The following is a 25,329-nucleotide window of genomic DNA, read 5'->3' as shown; positions in this document are numbered from 1 at the left end:
GTCTCTTGGCTAACCCTAATTGCAGACCTTGATGGTCTACTAGCCAATCGGCATACAAGTTAGCAGGTCTACAAGCCTACAAGTCCACTACCTGCCTACTACCTATTCTACTGTTTGTCGGTATGCCATTGTAGCAGAGACCACTGTTCAAATGTGTATCGTTTATTGAATTGATCAATTTTGGCTGTGATTGCATTAGTCTTGCAGTCTTAATTAGAATATATTCAGTTCCTTTAAACACTACAGTATGCCAATCGGCACTTATGATGGCTCACTGCATAAATATGCACTCACCATTCCATCCAAAACTTCAGGTAATGGTATGTGTGTGATGTGGAAATCACATTTATAACATCTGAAAGCAATATGAGCAGAGATAAAACTTTATTGCAAAGTTCACTACTACAGCACATTACCCAATTGCTGCAAGGGGTACCAGTGCACTGCTTTCAGTCTTTCTTCCATAACCTCCTTTGACACGGTGTCGTCCGCGTTGTGAAAACAGCTGCACAAACAAATGAACCATTATTGCCATAAGACAGAAAACTAAGTACAATACTTGTTGCGTTGATTAATACACTGAGAAATGTTGAGGAATTGAGCATAAACGTTATCAAAGGAGCAACAAGTGGTGAAAGCAGTACAAGTAATATATATGACTCTTTTGAAGCAGGCTTTGTGGCTGGCGAAGGGTCAATTGGAAGCAAATGCATATTTTCACGTTATTGTAGGCCAGGCACACCAAGCTGTTTTCATTACACAGATTCCTATTGAATAGCAGCAATACTCCCAACATAGCTAGGCGTTACTGCGTACCTGCTTGGTTAATTAATAATAGTAAACACCTTAAGTATGCACACAATGAAAATTCACATATCCCCCACCCTCCCACACAATGACCACACTTGCAACTCAGCACTCCAACCGGTGGCCTGGTTTTGACTTCGACTGATGATAATGGCCAGCTGCAGATGCCAGTCGCAGTACCAGCACTGGAGCTATCTAGTGCTATATGCACAAAGCTAGTATTTTCCGAGTTTTTTTGTCAGTCTGGACAGGTCATGCCACGCATGCATGGAGTGATCAGACTGCTAGCGTGCCACATGAGGTCATAAGCAAGCTACAGCACCCGCTTCAAGCTCAAAGCATTTCAACAGGCTTTGTAGAATGGCAGTCGTTCTTTGAGCAGGCACTTCAACGTCAACAAAGTACACATCTGCCGTTAGAAACGGCTGCATGAAAAGCTGAATGCTACCAGCAAGGCCAACAGGAACTTCTGCTGACGGAAGACTGATATTTACCCGCAAGTTGAAGTAGCAGTGCTTTATAGCTGAGAAGCCTCAGGATACCCAGCTGTGCTGTGTAAATTTAAATGATACAGAAGGAGGCTAGCCGACTTACAAGGAAGCAGGGCATTCCAACTACAAACTTCAACGCAAGCAGCGATTGGATGATGTGCTTCATGTGGCGAAATGGGCTTCATGAGAACATGTCAGCAGCTGCCTTCTTCATACAAAGAATCAGACTTTCACTATTTGTGATCATTCCCTGACACCACGAGGCCAGTTTAAAAGGCTGCCAGCGGAACTATTGGGTGCATTGGTCCTAGAGGCACAGAGCATGATTTTTGATGGCACTGTCATCAAAAGCTTCAAGAGAACTGGCATCTGAAGCTCAACTGACACCACTGAGGACCACCTACTATGGGATGACACTACTGAAGTTTAAGAAACTGGAGGGCCAGCCAGAAGTGCAGATTTCTCAAGCTCAAATTCTTATTTGGAATGTGTGTTTTCAAGGGTCAAAAATAAGACTTGGCCATTCTTGTAAGTTACACCTATGTTTGATTCTTTGGTAGCTGGATTTTTGACACAATCTTAGTGTGCCGTAGATTAGGCTGAACTAGGTGGCTGTGGAAATTCACTTAAGATTTTACCCTTCAGCTAAATGTACCCTCCAACTTTGTATCATTTTCTTAAGTGTTTAAAATAGGAATAAACAAACGAATAAAAATACCTAGTGCGTATGCTAGTTCCACAAGAAGTACGGTGCAAAGTATCAGCAGGACAAATTGGGCTATGTGAGTGAGGGCTGCAGTTGCCTCAAGGCAGCCGGGGCTGAGGCTCTTCAACAAGACCATCTGTGGTTGGACAATAGGTGCCCAGAGAGCACGCATGAAATCTCTTTCAAGATGTGAACCCTCACAAGAAGCTGAGCACCAGGCCAGGGGACATCTCTACCCATCAGAAAGAAATGGAGCGTTTCTGGCGGCATGGGGATTTGAACTCAGTACCTCCCACATACGAGGCAGATGCTCTACTGCTATACCACTACTACGGTAGATTCATCCAGTTGAAATGGTTGTTCATGAGGATCTGACACCGCTTTAGCATCGAAGAGAACCGAAAATTGGGCAAGTTGTTATGTATTCATGGTTGAAATGTTGAAAGCGGCATGGACAAACGCAGACAAAAGAGTGCTTGCATTCTCTTCATTTCTCTGCCCCTCAGTCTGCATTTGTTTTTTAACTGCTTTAAACATTCTAATCGCTTTAGCTTTACCCATGACAGTCTTGTTTTCATTGTCGACCTATTACAGCACCTTGCATTGCGTATATAGCACAGCATGACTAACATGGGAATGCCAATGTTCCTATAAGTGATTGCCATGTACTTCACAACAGAAAAATTTATGTGGGCGGAATGGAATAAGATGAGCATCTGCAGCTCCAACAGTATCGCATATTAATATTATTAAGCCCTTGTCTTCAAGGAGCCTACTGGATAATTAATAGGATAGGAACTTTTCTTTGTGCATGTTGAGGGCTTTACGAAATGCATTAGGAGCAAGTTTGAATTTTTTTGAGGCTACAGAACTAAGTAGTTCAAAAGAAAGTTTCTCACTAATAGGCGACAATGGGAAAGAAACATTGTTGCTCATATTCTGGAACAGTGACGCACGCTGTTTGCTGCCATATGCATGAGGAGACAGTTCCCTTTCTTCTTGCTTTTTAGTTTCGCAAGTTTGAATTTGACTGTAGCACGCTGATGCCTACAAGATGAAGAGAAGACACAATAAAGCATGCTCAGAGTCAGTTACTTTAGCGAGCCCTGCTCAGATTCTGATCGAGATGAATGAAGCTATGTATGTACTAAATGTACTAACATATGCTTCTACTACTAGCACTAAACTATGTACTAAGCTAAAGAAACAGAAAGATACTAAAGAACTCTTCCCCGATACCCAACAACAAACAGCATGCTTGTGTGTGCGTCACTGATGCAGAATGTAACCAACACTTCCAATTATGTTGCCTCAAAAATGAACTTTTTTGAGAACTACCCAATGCTGCGTCCCGAAAGAGCCACGAAAAAAACAACCTCCTTCCACAGTGGCTAGCAAGGCTGCAGCTAAGCCCCTAACACATACAATGAAAAGCATGCAAGTTATCAATTGCCTAGATTGCTTCTTTAAGGTAAGGGCCATGCAGCGCATTATACAGGATGCCATTGACCCATGGACAAAAGCCGTATCGCCTGCCGCGATGAGTGCTACAGGTGCTACAAAAGACATCGCAAGCGATTATAACACTGACACTGCCATCCTAGACGTGCTGTTCTGCCTAAGTAGCTGAAGGTCCTCCTGCAACAACTTGGCATTCAAAATGATGCCATCACTGTGGAAGACAAATTGGTATCAGATCTATCACCAAACTTGTCAAATGGCTGAATATGGTCTCAAAACAAGCACTAGCGTTGCAGTTTTCAGGCAAACCAATGAATGCACACAGCTTGAGAAGCAGCAGAAAGTTCGAAAAAATGTGAATTGTTAAACTTCATTCAGGGTATCAAGGTAAGAATATGCCACCGACACTCAAGGCAGGCAGATGGATTTGTTTTATGCCCATGTCAAAGAGTGAGCCAGAAGCACAAGATAACATTAAATGCTCAACCAGTTCTCTTGCCCCAGATGCTGCTGGACGCAGTGGCGTGCCAAACAAGGACCTGAAGTACCTCCAGAAAACCAACTTACTTGGTTGGTTTTGCTTTCTCGTTTTTTTATCTGTTATGTACTCCTTCTGAGTCATCATTAGAGGCGCATGTGCTTTTTAGGTCTTGTTTTTTTAGGTTATTATTTGCTGGGCCAGAGCCCATGCTTCCACCTACCTTCACATATTTTTATAGGCAAGTGTCATGTTGTGCGACAATCTGGATTGTCTCTTATCACCTCTGGTATACTAGGCCGTACCAATCTGTCATGGTACATGGCTATGATGTGGTTGTATTAGGGGGTCCTGGTGACTCCGATATTTGGTTGCTTTATCATTAATGTGATGCCCCATGATGGTCTTGTTTTGTACTTATAAATATCACATTTCTTCAGTAAACTGCAGTTGAAAGTAAGTGCCGATCCTATGTTTCTGCAAATTGATCTCTGCTCTACCATTTTCCAGTGATTATGCTCCGAGTAATGCGCTTAAATAGCACAAATGGTTTCCAGCAGAACGTATGGACACGGACAGAAAGGGACGACGACAGACGCTGGACTAGCAACGGAATGTTTATTCTTGGTTTCCCACGTCTTTTATAGCACACGACAGCCAATGCTTTTTCCTTTTGTCATGCCAGTTATCCGTCTTTCAGAGTGAAATGTCGTCTTTGCGCAAGTAGTTTTTTTCTTTTTGTGTTAGTAGTATCGATGGTGTACTGATGCATGATTGCCTGCTTCTATCAATGGCCATGGCTTCTAAAATTTTGCACGTCAGCTTGTCAACTTTTTTCTAAAACCTGTATGTCGTAAATTTGTACGGTGCAATGGTGCTGGCGATAATGAAAAGCGAGATTCCCAGCAGAGATTTCTTCTAAAGATGCTGCATGCTCTCTTGTCCTGTCATTGACACACCTGCCTGTTTGTCCTATATATCTTCGGCCGCATGATAAAGGTATATCATGTATCACCCCTGTCTTGCATGTAGTGTACTTCTGGTGGTTGATTGTGCACTGCTTATTTTTCTGACTATTGTTGACTCGCGCGCACATTGAATATGCCTTGTTTGGTGCTGGAACATACAACCGTGACGCCTTCCTTTCCGGCTATCTTCTTTAGCTTATGGGTTATGCCATGTATATAAGGCACAAATGCGACCTTCTTCCTTTTCTGTTGGCTCTTTTCCTTTTATTGAGGCTTGCTGTTCGGGAGTTTGATCTTCTTTAGCAACCCTTTGGTGACATCTGTAAGCAGGCCTTTCGGATAGCCAGCGTTGTTGAGCCTGGTTACCTGGTGCATGAAGCTTTCTTCCATGAGGTGATGACACGACTTCTTTAGGGCAGCGTGTAGCACTGTGGTCACGATGGCTCGTTTTACATTCTGAGAATGGTCGGAATCGTATGGCAGGAACCTGTTGCAAGAGCGGGTCTCGCACTTCCAGCTTGTGTGCTGCGTTTCGAAGGTGATGGCCAAATCAAGAAACGTAATTCTTTGTCTTTCTGGCATTTCAAAGGTGAAGTTTAAATCCGGACATGCTTCATGGAAAGTATTCAGGACACCTTCCCTGCACTTGGTTAACTGTGTTTCATCTGCTGTTTTGCATAACACGAGGAAATCATCCACATAGCGAAATATTGTTAGAATGTGGTTGTGTTTTAAAGCTTCCTCAATTCTTCTACCAACTGCTGCGAGGAACAGGTCACATAAGTACGGTGCGACTTGGGAGCCAATGCACACTCCACTTCTTTGAATGTAGTGCTGTTCTCCAACACAAATGACAGCGGCATTAATATAGGAGGACAAAAGCTCGAGGAAGGTGTCCAAGGAAACGCCAGCACTATTCTGGAATGGTACAATGCCTTTCTCCTCGATTGTTGCTCGTAGCACTGCCAACATACTTGAATGGGGAATGGAGTAGTACATATCTTGTATGTCTACAGAAAAAGCTGCCGAGACCACCGAACCATGACTACGAAGGTAGTTTATAACGGCGTCCGAGTTTTCGATCCTGTATGGATCCTGGACGTCGAGCCGCGACAAGTGCATTGCCTGATGCGTGGAAACTTGTGCTTGCCACGTGTTCCTTTCCGACACAATGACCCTGAAGGGAATGTTTTCGTTATGGGTCTTCGCGGTAAAAAATGCAGAAAGAGCAGTATCTTTCAAGTTCCTGACTTGCGTGCATAGGTGGTCCAGGTTCGCATGGCTTAGAGCATGCAGTACATTCTTTCTTGCCTTAGTTAGCCGTCATTCTTCCACTGGGACAAAGTTTTTCTCCAAGGCCTCGCTGGCTTTCCTGCTGTAGATGCCGCCTTCGACTACGACGAACTTGCCACTGTTGCCACTGCTCACTGTAGAGAGAGAATGTTGTCTCGGACCATCAAGAAAAACATCATCCCCGATGAAGTCATGAAGTTATTCGGAGTAATACCCCCTTCGGAAGGACATGCCAAGCGAATAGCGAAGATTCTGAAGTCGGAATTATGCAGACAAATTCGCCTGCTTCAGGACTATCTGCGCGTGAGATGCCCCGTTGCTGATGTGTTCCTTCAACAAATGCGGTTTGCTAGTTACGCGACGGAAATACTATGGACTACCACATTCCTTCCTGCCCTGAAGCTGCGCCTTTCCAGGCGTAAAAGACTTCTTCCATAAGGACACCGCTTCAAATGCTCAGAAACGTCAACGTATCATCTCCTACGAAGCAGATATTGGAACTTGGTCCCAAGTATGCAAGCCAACCAAGACTGAGCAACACAGACAAGGTAACACGTGTTTGAAACATCGCGAGCAAAGCCAGCGAAGAAAGCGCTCAGAGGATTATCGCCGAAGGTGTAGACTGCCTTCAAAAGTTAAGGAACCCTGTACGACAGGGAATCAACTTCACATCTACTGTGCGTGAACTTAAAGACAAAGGCCTAAAACTGCGCCTCACTGACAAAGAGGGATGGTTCGTCGTAGTCGAAGGCGGCATCTACAACAGGAAAGCCAGCGAGGCCTTGAAAAAAAACTATGTCCCAGTGGAAGAACGACGGCTAACTAAGGCAAGAAAGAATGTATTGCATGCTCTAAGCCATGCGAAACTGGACCACCTATGCACGCAAGTCAGGAACTTGAAAGATACTGCTCTTTCTGCATTTTTTACCGCGAAGACCCATAAAGAAAACATTCCCTTCAGGGTCATTGTGTCGGAAAGGAACATGTGGCAAGCACAAGTTTCCACGCATCTGGGAATGCACTTGTCGCGGCTCGACGTCCAGGATCCATACAGGATCGAAAACTCGGAGGCCGTTATAAACTACCTTCGTAGTCATAGTGCGGTGGTCTCGGCAGCTTTTTCTGTAGACATACAAGATATGTACTACTCCATTCCCCATTCAAGTATGTTGGCAGTGCTACGAGCAACAATCGAGGAGAAAGGCATTGTACCATTCCAGAATAGTGCTGGCGTTTCCTTGGACTCCTTCTTCAAGCTTTTGTCCTCCTATCGTAATGCCACTGTCATTTGTGTTGAAGAACAGCACTACATTCAAAGAAGTGGAGTGTGCATCGGCTCACGAGTCGCACCGTACTTGTGTGACCTGTTCCTCGCAGCAGTTGGTAGAATTGAGGATGCTTTAAAACACAACCACGTTCTAACAATATTTCGCTATGTGGATGATTTTCTCGTGTTATGCAAAACAGCAGATGAAACACAGTTAACCAAGTGCAGGGAAGGTGTCCTGAATACTTTCCATGAAGCATGTCCAGATTTAAACTTCACCATTGAAATGCCAGAAAAACAAAGAATAAGGTTTCTTGATTTGGCCATCACCTTCGAAACGCAGCACACATGCTGGAAGTCCGAGACCCGCTCTTGCAACGGGTTCCTGCCATACGATTCCGACCATTCTAAGAATGTAAAACGAGCCATCGTGACCACAGTGCTACAAGCCGCCCTAAAGTTGTGTCATCACCTCATGGAAGAAAGCTTCATGCACCAGGTAACCAGGCTCAACAACGCTGGCTATCCGAAAGGCCTGCTTACAGCTGTCGCTGAAGGGTTGCTAAAGAAGATGAAACTCCCGAACAGCAAGCCTCAAGAAAAAGAAAAGAGACAACAGAAAAGGAAGAAGGTCGCAGTTGTGCCTTATGTACATGGCCTAACCCATAAGCTAAAGAAGATAGCCGGAAAGGAAGGCGTCACGGTTGTATGTTCCAGCACCAAACAAGGCATATTCAATGTGTGCACGAGTCAACAATGGCCAGAATAAATAAGCAGTGCACAATCAATCACCAGAAGAAGTACACTACCTACAAGACAGGGCTGATATATGATATACCTTTATCATGTGGCCGAAGATATATAGGACAAACAGGCAGTTGTGTCAATGACAGGACAAGAGAGCATGCAGCATCTTTATAAGGAATCTCCGCTGGGCATCTTGCTTTTCATCATCGCCAGCACCATTTACGCCATCGCCAGTACAACTTTACGACATGCAGGTTTTAGAAAAAAGTAAAGAAAAGCTGAGGTGCGAAATTTTAGAAGCCATGGCCATTGACAGAAGCGGACAATCATGTATCAGTACACCATCGATACTACTAACACAAAAAGAAAAAACTACTTGCGCAAAGACGACAATTTGCTCGGAAAGACAAATAATCGGCATGACAAAAGGAAAAAGCATTGGCGGTCGTGTGCTATAAAAGGTATGGGAAACCAAGAATAAACGTTCAGTTGATAGTCCAGCGTGTGTCTTCGTCCCTTTCTGTCCGTGTCCATACGTTCTGCTGGAAACCATTTGTGCTATGTGCAACCAATGAGCTCAGGCAAACACTATTCTGAAGCACTTAAAAAGATTCTCATTTTCTGCGGAAATTGTCCATGTATGTCACAATAGCTCATAGAGAGATTCAGCTATACCTTTGCAATGCTCCACCTCAAAATCCCTATTCATCGGCTGACAAAAATAGTCTTAAAATCGATTTCACTCCTTTACAGACACTTTCGCCCATATTTTCACTGAACATGCTGTCGCTATTCCCTTATACCCTCACAAGTTTCTAGTTGCCCCATGATCTGCGCAGCACTCTACAAGTGAAACAACTTATTCCATACATTTGCAATTACTCAGTAATTTCATTTCTGTAAGTTCTGCCCTAGACATTAGCTAATTCTTTTATTGCTTAAAAATTTAATTTCTCTTTCATAGCAATTACTGCTGCTGCTATTAGAAAATAGCACAACATAATTTTTATAATGCCTTCAATGAATCAACTTTTCACCTTGATCCAACATTTGGTTATGTCTATATAGGTGCAGATGCTTGCTATGCGTTGCCCTTCTTGTGATTACTTTTATAAGTCCACCTATGATTCATCGCAGTGTTCTTAGAGTCTCACGGTGGAACATCGGTTCTTCCTATTTATGGAGGTAGCGTCAAATTGAACATCTTTCCATGAAGCATGTCCAGATTTAAACTTCACCATTGAAATGCCAGAAAAACAAAGAATAAGGTTTCTTGATTTGGCCATCACCTTCGAAACGCAGCACACATGCTGGAAGTCCGAGACCCGCTCTTGCAACGGGTTCCTGCCATACGATTCCGACCATTCTCAGAATATAAAACGAGCCATCGTGACCACAGTGCTACAAGCCGCCCTAAAGTTGTGTCATCACCTCATGGAAGAAAGCTTCATGCACCAGGTAACCAGGCTCAACAACGCTGGCTATAGGCTCCGTACAGTGAACAGGCGGCGCTGCTGCGCAGCAGCGGTGGCGCGATGCTCAGCGTCGCATGTGGCGGGCGGCGCGAACCTGGGAAGGGGGGAAGACAGCGAGATTTCGGAACTACGTATACACGCCTCCGAAAGCCGCACGTATATCTGCGATCCGCTTTCTTTTTTTTTGTGCGTGTGTGTACGTGAAAGTACAAGCGTGACCCTCTGTGATGGCACAAATAGTTTTTGCGGGGTTCAGGCCTATTAAAGGAATAGACGATTACTTTCACGGTGCAGCGTTAACCAGCGAAGACAAGCTCTACGCTGCTTCGCATGTTGCTTGTGTGAAAGACGGCGTGGATGTTCACGCGAAGTGCCAGGGAAAGCAAGTATACGACGTCATCCTTCACGTGAATAAAGCTTACTGTTATACTAAAATTGAAGTCACTAAACTGGCACCCTGAAAACGTGACACCCTGAAAACGATTTTTAATCGACGCCTCACTGTTGGCAATGCATGCCTCATTTCGCTCCGGCGCGTTGTACGCCGCGGCCTTTCATTTGATGCCCCTGTCACACTGTTACTTTAGATTGTCATACAGCTCGATCTGGACCGCGTGCAGCTACACGCTGACTCGTAGGCTGTCGTCAGCACAGTCATGTCGAGTGAGCTAAACGATTCGGATTGTTGGATCGTGTGGCAGTGACCTGACATGCTATCCTCGTTGACTCGTTTGGGACCCAGTCGGAGCCACCTGCTGCGCTGATAAACGAGATTTATTAACTAGGCGATCTTAATTTACATGACGCGAATGTTCGTTCATCATGTACAATGATCGAGGCTCATTAGGCCCCTTTCACGAGATACGATATCGCATGCGAATTCCTTTCCTTGCATACGCGCTTTGCTTTTACAATGATACATCGCAAATGTATATCACAAGAAAAATCGCACCATGTGAAACCGCGCCTCTCAAGCGCCAGCGGCCGAAACGAGGATCGTCGAATTCGTGCTCGCCAGCACAAAATAGGCTTCCTTGGCATAAAATATTGCTCATCGCACATGCCAGTGCTACGCTGATCATACCAAATGCTAAGACAACGGCAAGCAGTCGTCAAATCAGCAAAGTCGTGAGAAATTTCTTTTAAATGTTCAGCAGCTGGCCATGGCCGCTGGCGTCGCACAACGAGCTGTGAAACGCACATGTGTAGCACGCTTTACAGAACAAAACCTTGTCACAAATATCAAAGAAGCTGACTTACTTTACTCTCCTCACAGCTGCGACCCATTTCTTTCGCCGTTCGATCTCATAAGATTTGCCAGGAAACCTGTACAACTTTATCACCGGCTGGCCTTCGTGGTTGTGACAGCCCTTTACGCAGCAGTATCACCGGTTCCACTTGCCTTTTTTTTCACCTCCGACGCTTGCCGATGAAGCGCATGCCATTGCACCGTCGCAAGACGTATAAAAAAATAAGGAGGCTGGTGAACAAAGCAAAACGGCTTCAACCGTGGCCGAGACTAAATGTAGCGCGCGGGAAAGAACACTCATCGAGCCGGCCGAGCTGCGGCGCCCACTTCCCAACACTGTTGCGTCGCTGCGCCAGATGGCGCCAGAGCAGCCGCAAACTCGACTGTACGGAGCCTATCCGAAAGGCCTGCTTACAGCTGTCGCTGTAAGCAGGCCTTTCGGATAGCCAGCGTTGTTGAGCCTACCAACTCATGTTATCAGCAGAAAAGCAGGTGAGAGCACAAGTTCGGAAAGCAGACACAATTCTATATGAAGGAAGAATAGAACCTGATCACCTTTCTTTCTCATACAATCACCCAATAATTATATAAACAGAAGAAAAACTAAATTTTCTTTTAGTTATATTAACCTAACAGTAACTTAGTTTGCTGAGCTATCCACAACTGAAACCGTTGCAGCATGTCAAAAATGCTACAGTGCATTGAACATTGTTTCTCATGAGTAAATGAGCATTTTCAGGCATCAAGCTCAGCATATCAAAGATGATATGTTGGCATTTGGGAGGTTAAAATGTCCACAATTTTGGCCATCAATTCCATCCCGTATGATACAGGCCACATCAAAACATAAAAGCATCCAAATAAGCTAACATGTTCACATCTTCAATGCCTAAAAAATCATCAGGAACTTTCCATTTGTTGTTGCTTATATGAAGAACGAATTTACATGTCCCTTGCATGTCCTTATGGCAAGAATATCATGATCACAAGTATTCATTTCTATAATCATGACTTCAACTCACTCTAAAACATATTCTAATAAATGTAGCACTAACGTATATACATACCTGACCAAACTATACCCAGCGCCTAACTACAGTGTTGGCCAATTAAACGAGGAAATATAACTTATTTCACTTCTTAAAATATAGTCTGTGGTACTTTACTCAAATATGACTTGAAGGAAACTGCACAAATCTGAGTGGCGATGTGGGCTTGTTGGTTGTTCATGTTGAAATGGGCGAGTTGTAGCGCGAACAGGGAACAAAGACACGAGAAGGCACAATGAAGCGCTACGTCTGTGTATTCTTTGTGCCTTCTCATGTATTTTCCCCTGTGCGCACTACAACTCGCTCGTTGCACAAAACTGTTACCAATCTTGTTATCGTCAGTTATTTCACCTTTAAGGGCTTCTGTCAGGGCATTACGTTAGGGGTGGCATACTCATGCTGTCTTTAGCATTCACTCAAACCATTACCAAATGTTCACACCCAAAATGTATAATAGCTTTTAATAATGACCAAGACTGCAATTCTATTGTGTGCGAGCATCGACGACAATACATATCCTGACCTCTGCAGTGACTGATCCACTACAAATTATCTTGGAGGCTCTTAAGCTGCGTGCTTTTGTACTTTGATGTTTAATAATGCACTACGTGAGACGTGAGTATACTTTATCTGGCTTCGTTTTCAAATTTAAGTAACTTCAGGGTGATGAACACACACACACTTATGCAAACATGGAAATGGGAACCGGTGGGGGTATGAATTTACCATGTTTTCTTCCATTTCCTGTGGATAGCCAGGAGGTACTCCAGCAATGACACTCCCCTGTCTGCACCGCCCCATGGAGGCCAGCTGTCACTGAGAAAACAAGGATTATTAATATTACCAGATCAGCGTCACATATGCGAGCAGCGTCACATATTCAAGCCGACTTGCGTAGAACAGTGCAAGACAGTTGAAGTGACATGTACATTAAGTGAATATTCATTTAAAACGCAGGTAACCGCAGTCATCCCTGTTTCTGACTGCATGTCTCTTTGCAGAGTAACGCAAATAGGCATGTAGCTTACATGATATATGAAGCTCAAGTGCACTGTGTAGGTTATCAAATTAGGTGTTGTTAGTCCAGAGATCTTTCTGATCAGTACACGTGATGCCATATGCACTGAAATGTGATGGTAAAGAACACAGCACTCCCTGTCATTCCATGAACTCATGCTATTAGTGCAGCTATGTGATAGCAGAAGACTGTATGTACGAGTTAAAAGAGCTACGTAAAACAGGGTGCATGCCATAATTGATTACACACATTTTTCAAGCTCGAGCTGTTGTATACTCTATCAGTACAAAGCATGGCTTGATAATAGCATAAACTGCACAGTATGTGCTGCCATGCTAACAAATTGGTAAAAGAAAAACAGGGAAAGCTTCTGCTGTCGTGATTTTACCATTAAGTGGGCTCAAATACTACACGAACACTTATATCTAGAAAAAAAATAGATTTCAACAAATGTAAGCAATGTGTGCAGTCAGCCCTATTATAACAGTTACCAACTCATGTTATCAGCAGAAAAGCAGGTGAGAGCACACTGGCTCAGGCTGAGCCATCTGCCTTTCCTGTAAATAAATCCTCGCACTCTGAAGCTCATATTGACACTCCCTTCAGTCACGGTGTACACGTTTGTGTGCGCGAATTATTTTTGCCATTTCTGTGCAGTTGTGGCAAGGAAACGACCCCAAAACCTAATCTTAGGGTAAATTAAACGTTATGCTTACCTCATATACCTTCATTTCACTTCTGAGGGAAATGTATTGCTACCGAAGATAGCTTTGGAGAAGGCACTACTGTGTTTGACGGGAGGTGTGATGTGGGATGTTTCTGTAGCATTTGCAAAATAATTTTCTTTCTACTAAAGCTCGCAACCAATAATTAACTTGTGCAGATAACTCACACTAGTGATTCAGTTATTTTTTATGAGGAAACCTATGATTACAGAGTGCACAATAATTAGATACTTAATCACTCTGTAATTATGATGACTCATCATAATATGCAGTCATTCTACCTCCTTGACTTGCTCTTAATGGAGTCTGCAGCACCTGGGCATAAATTAATGTAAATTTCATACATTTATCGACAGTCCATCATACTTCGTCACTGAAGGGGTTAAGTGTAATCGGGCAATTTTCTTTATGCAGCGTGATAATCGGGAATGCAGAACTTCAACGAGTTCCACTGAACGCAGTGTAAAGAAAAAGGGTAAGAGCACATCACAACGTGAAAAAAACGATCATGCCACAAAATATTTGCTGCAAAACAAGAAAAAAGTTAGCTGGTATCAAAGTGGAGCCAATGCACACTAACATGCTTGATAATAATCTACTGGTAAGAGTTCGTGCAATTTCTTATTCCCGATGATAGATTATAGATAAATAATTATTTAGCCTATAAATACCGAACCATGTAAGCCATGTAAGTCCCGAACAACTTGAGATATCAGTGTCTAGCTTCCTGGATCTTGCGTGTTACCCATCTATAGCAGATGGATACGCCACATAAAAGAAAAACCTGCATGCATGCCGGCATCTCTATATGAGCACTTGTCAGTTAAATATTAAATCACACAACTATAATTCCAGTGAATACAGAAAACAAATCAAGGTGACCACGGTTTCTTCAATAAGTTGTCCCAGACTGACCAAGGTGTTGTGTACTAATGATAAGCATTGGTGCACACGCTTCTTGGACAGCCCTGGGCAGTCCGGGGTGGCCAATCGAAGAGCCTAGTATAAATATTGAAAATCAGTCTGCACTCCAGTGAGCTATACATCGAGCGAAAACAACATATCCATTTGTGTTCTCCCTACTGACTGCTCCAACTTTCTCGGCAGCTAAATCTTCGTACACCTTGCTGGTTTGGCACATCCCATTTACTTAGCTCATTGAGGAAAGGTACTGCTATAGAATGTTTTCCTTGTCATTTGAAGTATGCCCTAGAGCAGTTCATTGCTGCACATCTATACAGCCGACATCACATGAAAACAATTTTACAGTTAAATGCAAGCAACAGCGTAAAAGTTCCTTCACTGCTAAGAATGACTGTTGGCAAATTTTACGCATAGCAGCTATATCCACTAGAGAAGGAAAAAAAAACTCATGATGCAAACAGCTGCAGCCTTGCCGTGGAAACATTTGTACAGCCTTTCATATGAATGTACCGCACAGTTGAGGCCATACTGACAAACAAAGCTGTGCTGGACAGCTCTCTAGCTAGTGGCTAGTAAGGATAGAGGCATCAGTAACAGCAGCACCAATAGTAATAACGACAGTTGATAATCAATACTTGCTTTTAGTAATGTCACCTGGGTGATTTGGAGGTCCGCCAGCATGATAAAGCCCAATAATATAAACGAAGTTGTTTAAAATTTTGCTAGACGAATCGCCTGGCAGCCAGCCAGGTACACTCTGTCTCTGCAAAGATTACAAGGTGCCGCGCACACCACAGTAAAATAAATGCAAATGATATAGCTACATCCAGCTCCAAAATGACAACGCTGAATTCAACTGCATAAAATAATACAAGATATTTCATAGCGTGTAGCATAGCATGACTCGAGACAAGAACGATCGATCGACTAATGCGGACCTCCAATCAAGTTAATTTCACAGTCAACATCTGTGCTAGCAGATCATTAGTACTTGGAATTGGGTTGACAGGGTCCGATGGGCATACGCCACGAACTACAAGGCCAACATAACAGTAATATGGAGTGTAGACGACACTGAAGGAGCGGATTCGCCCGCTTGTGTTTTACGAGGTATCGCAACACACACTGCTTCAAAATTACGCAAATACCACAGAACAAGAGGGGGGGGGGGATGTACGTGCCTTTGCAAATGTTACAACTGCAAGTGACAATCGCCAGGCGCGCATTCTCTTCAGAAAAGGTCTTCTTGGGCGCCGCCGTGTACGTACGTGGCCGTTCCAGCTGCAGTGATGCGGTTTGTGCAGTTTCACGATGAGCACTGGCATATAATCATCACTGCACTGCGACAACGCGCAACCACGGTAGTCAGAAGTTGAACCGTGCGCGCGACACATCCAAACAAAGCGATCGCCGAGGGCCGCGCGGGTGAAGGCGCCCGCTGCTTCCCTTTACTTACAGTCGCGTTAAACTGCGTTGACGAGGACTCGTTCCGATTGCGTTCACGAATTACACACATACCGCGGAGAACATGGTGTTAACACGGATGCACGAACGAAAATTACACACGAAAACAGGCCCATGAATATGCCCTCGGTATCGGACAGCTGGCGGCCATGTGCTGCCGGCGCAGCAAGCTTACCAGTGTTGCCCAGCGATTCATTGCATTGGGCATTCCATGTTTGGTTTCGGTTTGGATTTCACTGAATGTGTCAAAAGTCTAGCTTGGTTGTAAGTTTTGGCAGTATTTCATTTAATGGGGCTTGAAAAAGGTATCTAGATTGACTGATGTAGCAAACATTTTTGTTTGTGCTTGTGCGGTAGCTAATATAACGAATAGGAATTCGTGCAGCAGGTTTCCTAACTCAGGCGTTAATATTCCCAGGCTGCTTTACATAGGCCGGTATATATATGATTGCAAAAGTGTATGTGCGTGTTCTTTCTCAAAAAGTAGACATATTCATCGGGTGTGGTTGTGAGCCAATGTGCAAAACAATGAGTTCATTGTGTGTTTTTCTGCGGTAAAATTCACTTCAACCCGTTACTACCTGCTCGGCGCAAGCACATTCATTTCTATCTAGATGCTTTGCCTATATAGCTGCAGTGCAAAGCATCGCATTTGTTACCTGGCCGTGCGGTCCGGTAGACCCGGTGTTAATAACCCATACTAGACTGCAGTAGAGCACCAAGGATCTCTGCCAGGAGGGGGGGGGGGAGCAAGCACTTTGCATAATATGTAATTTCCTTGCTTCGGCCGGAAGAATCCAACAGCAACTCAAATGCATAATAATTATAATAATGACAATCAGGATGAGGACGATGTTTATTGCTTCAGCGTTTTACTCAAAGTGATTTAAGAGTGAATGAGTACATAGAAGACAGTCATAGAGTGTTTTTGTTAATCAGGAAAATTCAACCTCATGCCATCTCCTGGCATGAGGTTGAAATGAGCCTGTGCTGGCCAACTCACTCTTGTGTTTCGTCCTTAACGGCCTTTCAGTTTCGTTCAAAATACCCGTGGCGTACTTTTTCGCGAGAAACTGCACTGGCCGTGAGCTGCACATGCTCATGAGACACGTTCTGAAGGAAGTTGAAGAAATAGGATTTTTCGTCGTGCGCATTGTCACAGACAACCACAAGATCAATGTCTTGGCTATGCAAGTTCTGTGCAACGGAAGCCTCAAGCATTGCATTGACCACCCTGGCAAACCGAATCGAAAGCTCTTTCTTGCATTCGATCAGTGCCACCTGATCAAAAACGTGCGATCACAGTTTTTGTCCCGTGACATCGGAAAAGGCGGCGAAATATCAGCGAACCACTTGAAGAGCCTCTACAGAATGCAGCAAGGTAGCCTTGTAAAGCCTGTACGATTTTTGACGAGAAATCACGTATTCCCTACGAATATAGAAAAAGTGAACGTGCAGAGAGCAGTGTAAGTTTTTTCTCCTCCCGTGACAGCTGCAATGAAGCTCTTGCAAGAGCAGGCGGGCCACACGTGCGACGCAAGCTTTGTGGGTGTCGGACCGACGGTGCAATTTATGGACACTGTGCACCGCTAGTTCGTGCTCATGGACGTGAGTAACTGTACCCAGCACATACATCAGAAGAATGCTGACTGCAAGTAGTTTGAATCTGCAGGCGATGAATGGCTAATCTGGCTGGAGACAAGCTTCCTCGACTACCTGGCCGATCTCAAAAGTCAGTGCCTGGCAAAGAACTTTCTAACCAAAGAGACTTATGAGGGTCTTGTGATCACAACTCGTTCGAACGTTGAGTGCATTACATATATTCTTGAAGAGATGATGTCTTTGCACTTCGTTTTGACGAGGAAAATGTCATCGGACCCAATCGAGTCGTTCTTTGGCTGGCTGAGGAAATCAGCAGGATCAAATGACCAAACGGACGTCCGCGCCGTGCTCACAGGCATTGAGAAAACCCTCAAGACCGGTATCACATCGGCGTCGAGTACAAGCAACATATGGCAGCAGAAGAGAGTGATTGCTTGTCAACGCTGCCGCAACAGAAAAACACAAGGGAGCAAACCAGCGAGGAATTCCCTGCAGATGCACGTAGAGAGCTCATAGAGCGACTAAACCCAGATTAGCCTCTACTTCCCACTCCAGATGTGGCCGCATTGGCTATGGTTGGTGGCTACCTCGCAAGAGCCGTACGAGAAAACTTCGAATGTGTGGAGTGCTACGTGCTCTTAACAAAGCCAAACGCATCGACACCATCGGACTCGCTCATTAAACACCAAGACCTCGGTGGACTTCTTTACCCGTCCGCACAACTTCTAGATGTTCTCTACGCACTACAGAAGTTCGTCGAAGTTCGTGTAGCAAGAAGGCGTATGCATCACCCTCTAATGGAGGCTTTGAACAATGCTACCTAAATCCTCCGCGAGCACAAAGCTTTGATGTGTTCGAAGCCAGGGCACCAAGAGAATTTGCTCAAATTGTTGCTTACGAAGTTCTTTCGCCCAATATTCACCAATTTCGCTCTGAAAGCGACAGACAAACAAGACGTCGCCAAAGTGTTCGTAATAAAGCCACTGTAACTGTGAGCTTGATCTCACAGCTGGGGGCCTAAGTGAAACGGTCCAGTTTTCAAAATATGTCTCGTGTTGCTTGCTTTCAATGTACTGTGGGGATGGAAAGAAACGCGAACAGTGCGGCACCTACATTCTCTGATATTTCGCATTTCTTTTCGAGTGGTTGTATTCTGCATGATAACTAGAAGCCACTAGAATAAAACTATTCTAGCGTCTTTTTATTCCCACCAGGGTCAGAGCAGGATGAAAACATCGCGCCGCACTGTTTGCGTTTCTTCCCATCACCCCTGTACATCATGAACGAACACTAGTGCAACCTGCGCATTTATTTCACAGCTACATCTCTAATACGAGCGAAAGTTTCTCTCCACAAGCACGCGCGGAACAGCGTAGTCGCGTCGTCTGCTCTGGGACTGGGTATGGGGTGGCAGCGCGGCGTGGTGGCGAGCGCATGAACTAGAAGGTACGGGTGGAGCGCCTTGCTCCGCTCGCCACTCGGCGGGCATGAAAAAATATAGGAGGCTATGATGTAGAGCTATGCCCCGACCATAAGATGCATCGCATCTAATATAAGAGCGTCTGATCTTGGATAAAGCCGAAGAAATCGGTCGAGAGTTGCAGTGATGCAGAGAGCCAACCAAGCGTTCGGCGCCAAGCATTCGGCGACGCCGAGAGCGTTCAGCGCGTCGCGGCGGCGCAAGATGGCGGTTCGGCGGCGCGGCGTTCGGGTCAAGATTGTCCGGCCGTACTCAAGATGGCTGCGCGTGCTCGCACACCTGCCCGAGGCATCATCAGGATGGCGTTCGAACCCGGGATCTTCAATTTAATGAAAATCAGTCAAGTTCTACGGACCAAACCGGTCCATGTTACCTGTATGGCAGCATTGAACACTTAGCGTCTGCACGAAATTGTCGGGCCAGGAACAAGACTTGCAACTTCTGCCACATCAAGGACATCTGGCTACAGTTTGTGTATAGAAGAAATAAGTCCAGAATGTTACTCCTTTCAAAGTAGAGGCCGTGGAAACTGCATCGGTGCTCTCCGTGAATACTCCAGTGCCAAGAACAAGGAACTTAACCGTTCCAGTTGTCGTTGGTCAAGATATAGACATGCAGCTTCTGGTGGATACAGGAGCTACCGCCTCACTCAGGTCGAAGGAGTAGGACTTTAACAAATTCTTCGACTAGAAATATCAACGCATGAAAATTTGGTCTAACTTCAGAACTTCTCCAAAAGGCGCATCGATACTTGGCTGTTTTCAAACGAATGTTCAACACCAAGGAAAACAAGCCAACGTAACATTCTACGTGACTCCACATAGTACTTCATTACTGGGCCTGGGCGCTATCCAGCAACTTGGGCTTCAGATTGACGGCATCACTTTAACGTGTCGACGGGTGACACATTTATCTTCCCAACTTCCTGCAGGCGTACTTTTGGGTTACGAACACCTCTTCAATGGCGAGCTGAGGCTCGCTAAGGATTGCGTCAGAATATCTTCTTCTTGGGCGAGTTCGTGTTTACTGAACATGATACTTAGTAGCGCAAAACTCGAAATAAAAAACAACAGTGGGAGGCGAGAGGAAAGGAAGCGCTCGTCTTTCTATTCCTCTCGCCTCCCACTGGTGTCTTTTATTTCGAGTTTTGCGCTACTAAGTATCATGGTCAGTAAGGATGGCGTCCACCGGATCAAGCGGTGGCACGGCACCGTTGCGGTGTCCGCAAAGCTGCGGCGGCTACCCCTGGTTCCTCGGTAGCAGGTCGCCAACGAGCTACGCCGACTCGAGGACGACGACGTTATCGAACCGGTGTCGGCGTCCGAATGAGTGTCGCCACTCGCGGTGGTCCGCAAAGAGGACGGGACCTTCCCACTCTGTGTCGGCCTCGGGAAACCGAACAAGGCCATCGTCATCGACGGTCACTCGCTACCCCATGTGGAAGAACTGCTTCAAGTGTTAAATGGTGCGTCATAGTTTTCAAAATTGGACTTAGCGTCCGCGTATCACCAGCTTCCTTTAGGAGAGTCTAGTAGAGACTTAACAACTTTCATCACACATGAGAGTTTATTTAGATTCAAAAGAATCTGCTTTGGTGAGGTTTCCGCGCTACCTGTTTTCCAAAGAATGATGTATCATATGTTACAAGGTTGTACCAATGTAGTCTGTTATCTAGATGATATAGTTGTCTGGGGAAGCTCGAAGTCTGAGCATGATACCAACTTCAACGAAGTCTTAGCCAGCATATCGGAGATCGAAATGAAGTTAAATAAAAAAATGTGTCTTTGCAGTTAAAGAGTTGACATTTCTGGGACATAAGATCTCAGCAGAAGGCATATCGCCTATGGAGAGTAAAGTGAGAGCAATGCTGAATGCCCCTCCTCCTGCTAATTTGAAATCTCACCAGTCCATTCACGGACTTGTAGGCTATTACGCCCAACTTCTCCCACATTACGCGGATCGTCTCGAACCGCTTAGAAACATGCTCCGACAAGAGAATGATTTCTCTTGGTCGGAGGAAGCGCAACGCAGCTTTGAATAGTTGAAAGCTCAGCTCGCGTGCACTTCTGTGATCAAAATGTTCAACCCTTCACTTCCTGCTGTAACGACGGATGCCTTTGATGTTGGGTTGCATAGGCGCCGTCTACGGGAGGTTCCGGGGCTCGAGCCCCCTCCGGAATATTCGCGGGGGGGGCTGAGCCCCCCCGGAGATCCGTCGCATAGCCCCCCCCCCCACCCCTATAATGTCATTACCGGAGTTCTGTTACCCACACAATTTGAGGATTCTCTTGCGTTGCCTCCACATTTTCACTTTTGTTGTGGCTAAAAGCTTACAGTACCATTGTTGGCGCGACGTGCACGGCTTTTAATTTATACCTTTAGCTTTATTTTGGCAAATCCTGACAATAGGAGGACAAGCACATTAGAACTACCAGCGGCGGCTACCTCATCCGTGTTTCCTCACTTTAACATTGTTTTAAATTTCAGCTGAGAACACCACGCACAGACACAATATATTTAAATATATACAGAGGACAAAGTTTATTATATTTTTTAAAGAGAAGGAGGTAGCCAACTAAATGGATAGCCTATACTTAAAGAAAGAATATGTTGATGTATGTTCACCTCACTTCAAATTACTTTGCGTGCTTTTCTGACCCTGAAAAAAATCTGCAGACTTCACTGACCCCTTCGGCAGAGTCTTCTATCAACGGCGTGTGAAAAGCGCGTGTGTAATATGTGTCTCAATATTGATTCTCTTTCCAGTAGGCAATGCTAACAACTGGCGACAAAATAAAAGAAAAAAAAGCTATTCTAATTATTTACAGTATTTACGCAGTAGGGATGGACACATCGGATCTTGCATGCAGAGACCGTAAATACGGGGTGTTTCAGCAAACACTTTCAAAAAAAATTTTTAATGATTGCCTGTGGCAGATAGTACAATTCTAGTTCATGAGCAACACTGTCCACTAAAACACGAATCTTGTTATGACACATGGTGACTGGCGGAGGCATAGGGGCGTGTAGCTGATGATGACTGGCGACCTCACCTCCATTGGTCGCGCCGCATAGTTACCCGGCGGTGGTGACGTCAGACGTCGTCGCGGAGATGGAGACCTGCTCTGGCGTGAAGATGGTGGCGTCAAGCTCCGCACAGAAGCTGGTGAGTCGCTACGGTAATTCGCCTGGTGGTTTGTTCTGCCATCGGAGTCAGAAGGCCAGCGTGTCCCGTTACCGTGCCGATTGCTACGCCGCTAAAGAGTGCGCGGTCGCTCATACGATGGTGGTGACGTACGACGGCGATGAGGGCAAAATCTAGCGACGTGTCCACGAATACCGCATTGGAAGCAAATGGGACCCTCATGGAACGTACTGAAATTGTCAGTAGTAGGATAACTGGCACGGCCGTCCCACTCTTGAGAAACTGCAGGTAGTCTGGGTGAGTAAACGCCGTGGAACTGATAACTGGGATGCGCGTTCATAGTAGGGTGTGACGCTCTTGAACGAGGAGCGAAGTTGCAGACGTCTACGGAGGCGGCGGTGATGGACGTTTCACCGAAGTCGCCGTGAGAAAAGGGCTCTCGAACCCGCGGAGTCAAGAGGGAAGCCGCCTCACGTCGGTCAAGCTCTTCGCGCATCACTTGCCGAATAACTGACGCAAGGTCCGATGAAGCTGGGACCACGTCAACACTGGCGACGTTAGTTACGTTGGCCAGGCGGCCGAACTTCGGTGTGATACGCCGAGCTCTCAAAGCTTCAAACGTGCGGCAGTGCCGAATGATGTCACTGACGGAGTCCAGACTGTCTTTTGCGATGAGGAACTGGTACACGTCCTCGGTGACCCCTTTTAGAAGTTGACCAACTTTGTCCTCTTCTGTCATCTGAGAGTCGAGGGCCTTGCACAATTTCAGCACTTCCTCGATGTACGTCGGGCATATTTCCCCGGGAACTTGGGCTCGCTGCATTAGGGTTTGTTCTATACGCTTCTTTTTAGCTGGCGGATCTCCGAAAAACTTGTTGATTTCATCTACGAACCATTCCCACGTCTTCATGCTTTCATCGTGGTTTTTAAACCGCACTGACGCGGTTCCCTTGAGAAAGAAGGCAACATTGTTAAGCTGGGCGGTGGAATTTCTGCCATTGAACCGACTGGCGCGTTGGTAAAAGCTAAGCCATTCGTCCACGTCTTCCCCGGCTTTTCCGGCGAAGGTTCGTGGTTCGATGTAGGGCTGCCACGGGGAGCTGGAAGAATGCGGCGGGTTGTCGCCGTCGGAAGCCATTTCTGGTGACAGACCGGCAATTCGGCGACTTCGGCGAAGCTCCACGAATCGCGCTTCTGTGGGCGGTTCGTCGTCATTGCTCGGGGACGCCGTTGTTTTACACCGCACCGTCCACCAAAACTGTCACGATCTGGTGCGTTTATTTCTAAGATAATAGATGAAAAGGGGCCGCTACGACACCGAGTCGCTACAAAGACAAGCGCACTTCGTCCTCCACTTCTCCTCTGCGGTGGTGGTGGTGGTGGTGAAAACTTTATTGAGTCGTTTGAGCCTTATGCGGTTACACCTTAGGAATGGGTTGGCTCTTGGCTGCGTGCAGTGGCTGGGAGCTGGTGCTTCTCAGCGACGACTAAAGCCCAGTCCGTTAGCTGTTTTTGCACAGCCGGATCAGAGCTGGACACCGCAGCCTCCCATCGCTCGAGGTCAGTGAGTTGCCAATCGGCAGGTGGTTGGAGCTCAGAGCATAAATATAGAATGTGGTGGAAATCCGCTTTAGGCGCACCGCAGAGTGTGCACTCAGGCGAGAAAAGTCCCGGGTGTATTAGTGCTAGATGGGCGGGGGAGAGGAAAATGCGGGATTGTAGCTGGCGCCACGTCACCTGCTGCAGTTTGGTGAGAGATTTGTGTGGTGGTGGGTACCGGAGTCTTTCCTCTCTGTAATGAAGGGAAATTTCATGATATGAGACCATGCGCTCGCGAGCGTCTCCCCAGTTGGTGGCCTGCCCTGCTCGGCTGACGAATCCTCGAGCTAGAGAATGGGCGGCCTCGTTTCCGGGGTGACCCGCGTGAGCAGGGACCCATAAAATTTGGATCGGCCTCATAAGGGGGGGGGATCCGAGCTAGAAGTCGTGAAGCCGCGCCCGATATGCGTCCGCGGGTGAAGTTGCGGACCGCGGTCTTGGAATCACTAAAGATGTGAGTGGCAGAGGTGGAGGAGATAGCCAGGGCAATGGCTGCCTCCTCGGCCTCCATAGAGGAGGTGGCGAAGACCGAGCCAATGACCTGCGGGATCAGGGAGTTGGAGACGACGCTTATGGCGAAGGCTGGGGATGAGGAGTAAGAGGCGGCGTCGACATAGACGGTATCTGTTCGCGTGCCGTAATGCTTGTGAAGAGCCTCCGCACGGGCCGCTCTGCGAGCCGTGTGGTGCTCCGGGTGCATGTTTTTGGGGAGGGGATGTACCGTGAGTAGACGGTGGATGTGGGGTGGAAGAGTGTTCTGCGAGAGACAGTATCCAGGGGCGTTGAGGCCAATGCGGGTCAAAATGCGTCGGCCAGCAGCGGTGGAAGAGAGCCGCTCGAGTTGGGCCGAGCGGTGAGCTTCATTAAGTTCTGCGAGGGTGTTGTGGACCCCCATGTGGAGGAGCCTTTCGTTTGATGTGTATCGGGGTAGGTTGAGGGCCGCTTTGTAAGCCTGTCGAATAAGGGCGTTGACTTTATCTTCTTCTACCCGGGAGAGGAAAAGGTAGGGCAATGAGTACACCACCCTACTGAGAACAAAGGCTTGTACTAGCCGTCTGAGATCATGTTCGCGCATGCCTCGGTGTCGGTTAGCTATGCGGCGGATGAGTCGTACCGTCTGGTGAATGGTGGCCGTGAGTTTGGAAATAGTGGCAGTGTTCTTGCCATTGTTTTGAAGGAGGATACCAAGGATGCGAACCTTCTCAACCTCGGGAATGGGATTGCCGTCAATGGTCACTGTCAATGTAGGTGGAGGTCCGATATCCAGTCGTCCCTTGGGGGGGGCGGAGGACGAGGAGTTCAGATTTGGTGGGGGAACAGGCTAAACCGACTTGGGCTGCACAGGCTGCCACTATGTCAGCTCCTGCCTGCAGTGTCTCTT

General features: G+C 46.2%; 1 long non-coding RNA gene across 2 annotated transcripts; it reads right to left on the bottom strand.

The window, feature by feature from the left end:
• Nucleotides 1-369: 369 nt before the first annotated feature.
• LOC125940714 (uncharacterized) lies at nt 370-16,241 on the bottom strand. 2 transcript variants are annotated; one of them, XR_007463915.1, is made up of 3 exons: nt 16,115-16,241; nt 12,718-12,807; nt 370-505 (listed from the first exon to the last, which is right to left on the bottom strand). It is a non-coding gene; the product is annotated as an uncharacterized LOC125940714 (long non-coding RNA). The 2 variants fall into 2 exon arrangements; XR_007463916.1 differs by lacking the exon at nt 16,115-16,241 and adding an exon at nt 13,726-13,958.
• Nucleotides 16,242-25,329: the final 9,088 nt, after the last annotated feature.

This window comes from Dermacentor silvarum, chromosome 10 (assembly GCF_013339745.2).
Source record: "Dermacentor silvarum isolate Dsil-2018 chromosome 10, BIME_Dsil_1.4, whole genome shotgun sequence".
NCBI lineage: Eukaryota > Metazoa > Arthropoda > Arachnida > Ixodida > Ixodidae > Dermacentor > Dermacentor silvarum.
This window is presented reverse-complemented; position numbering and strand designations above follow the sequence as displayed.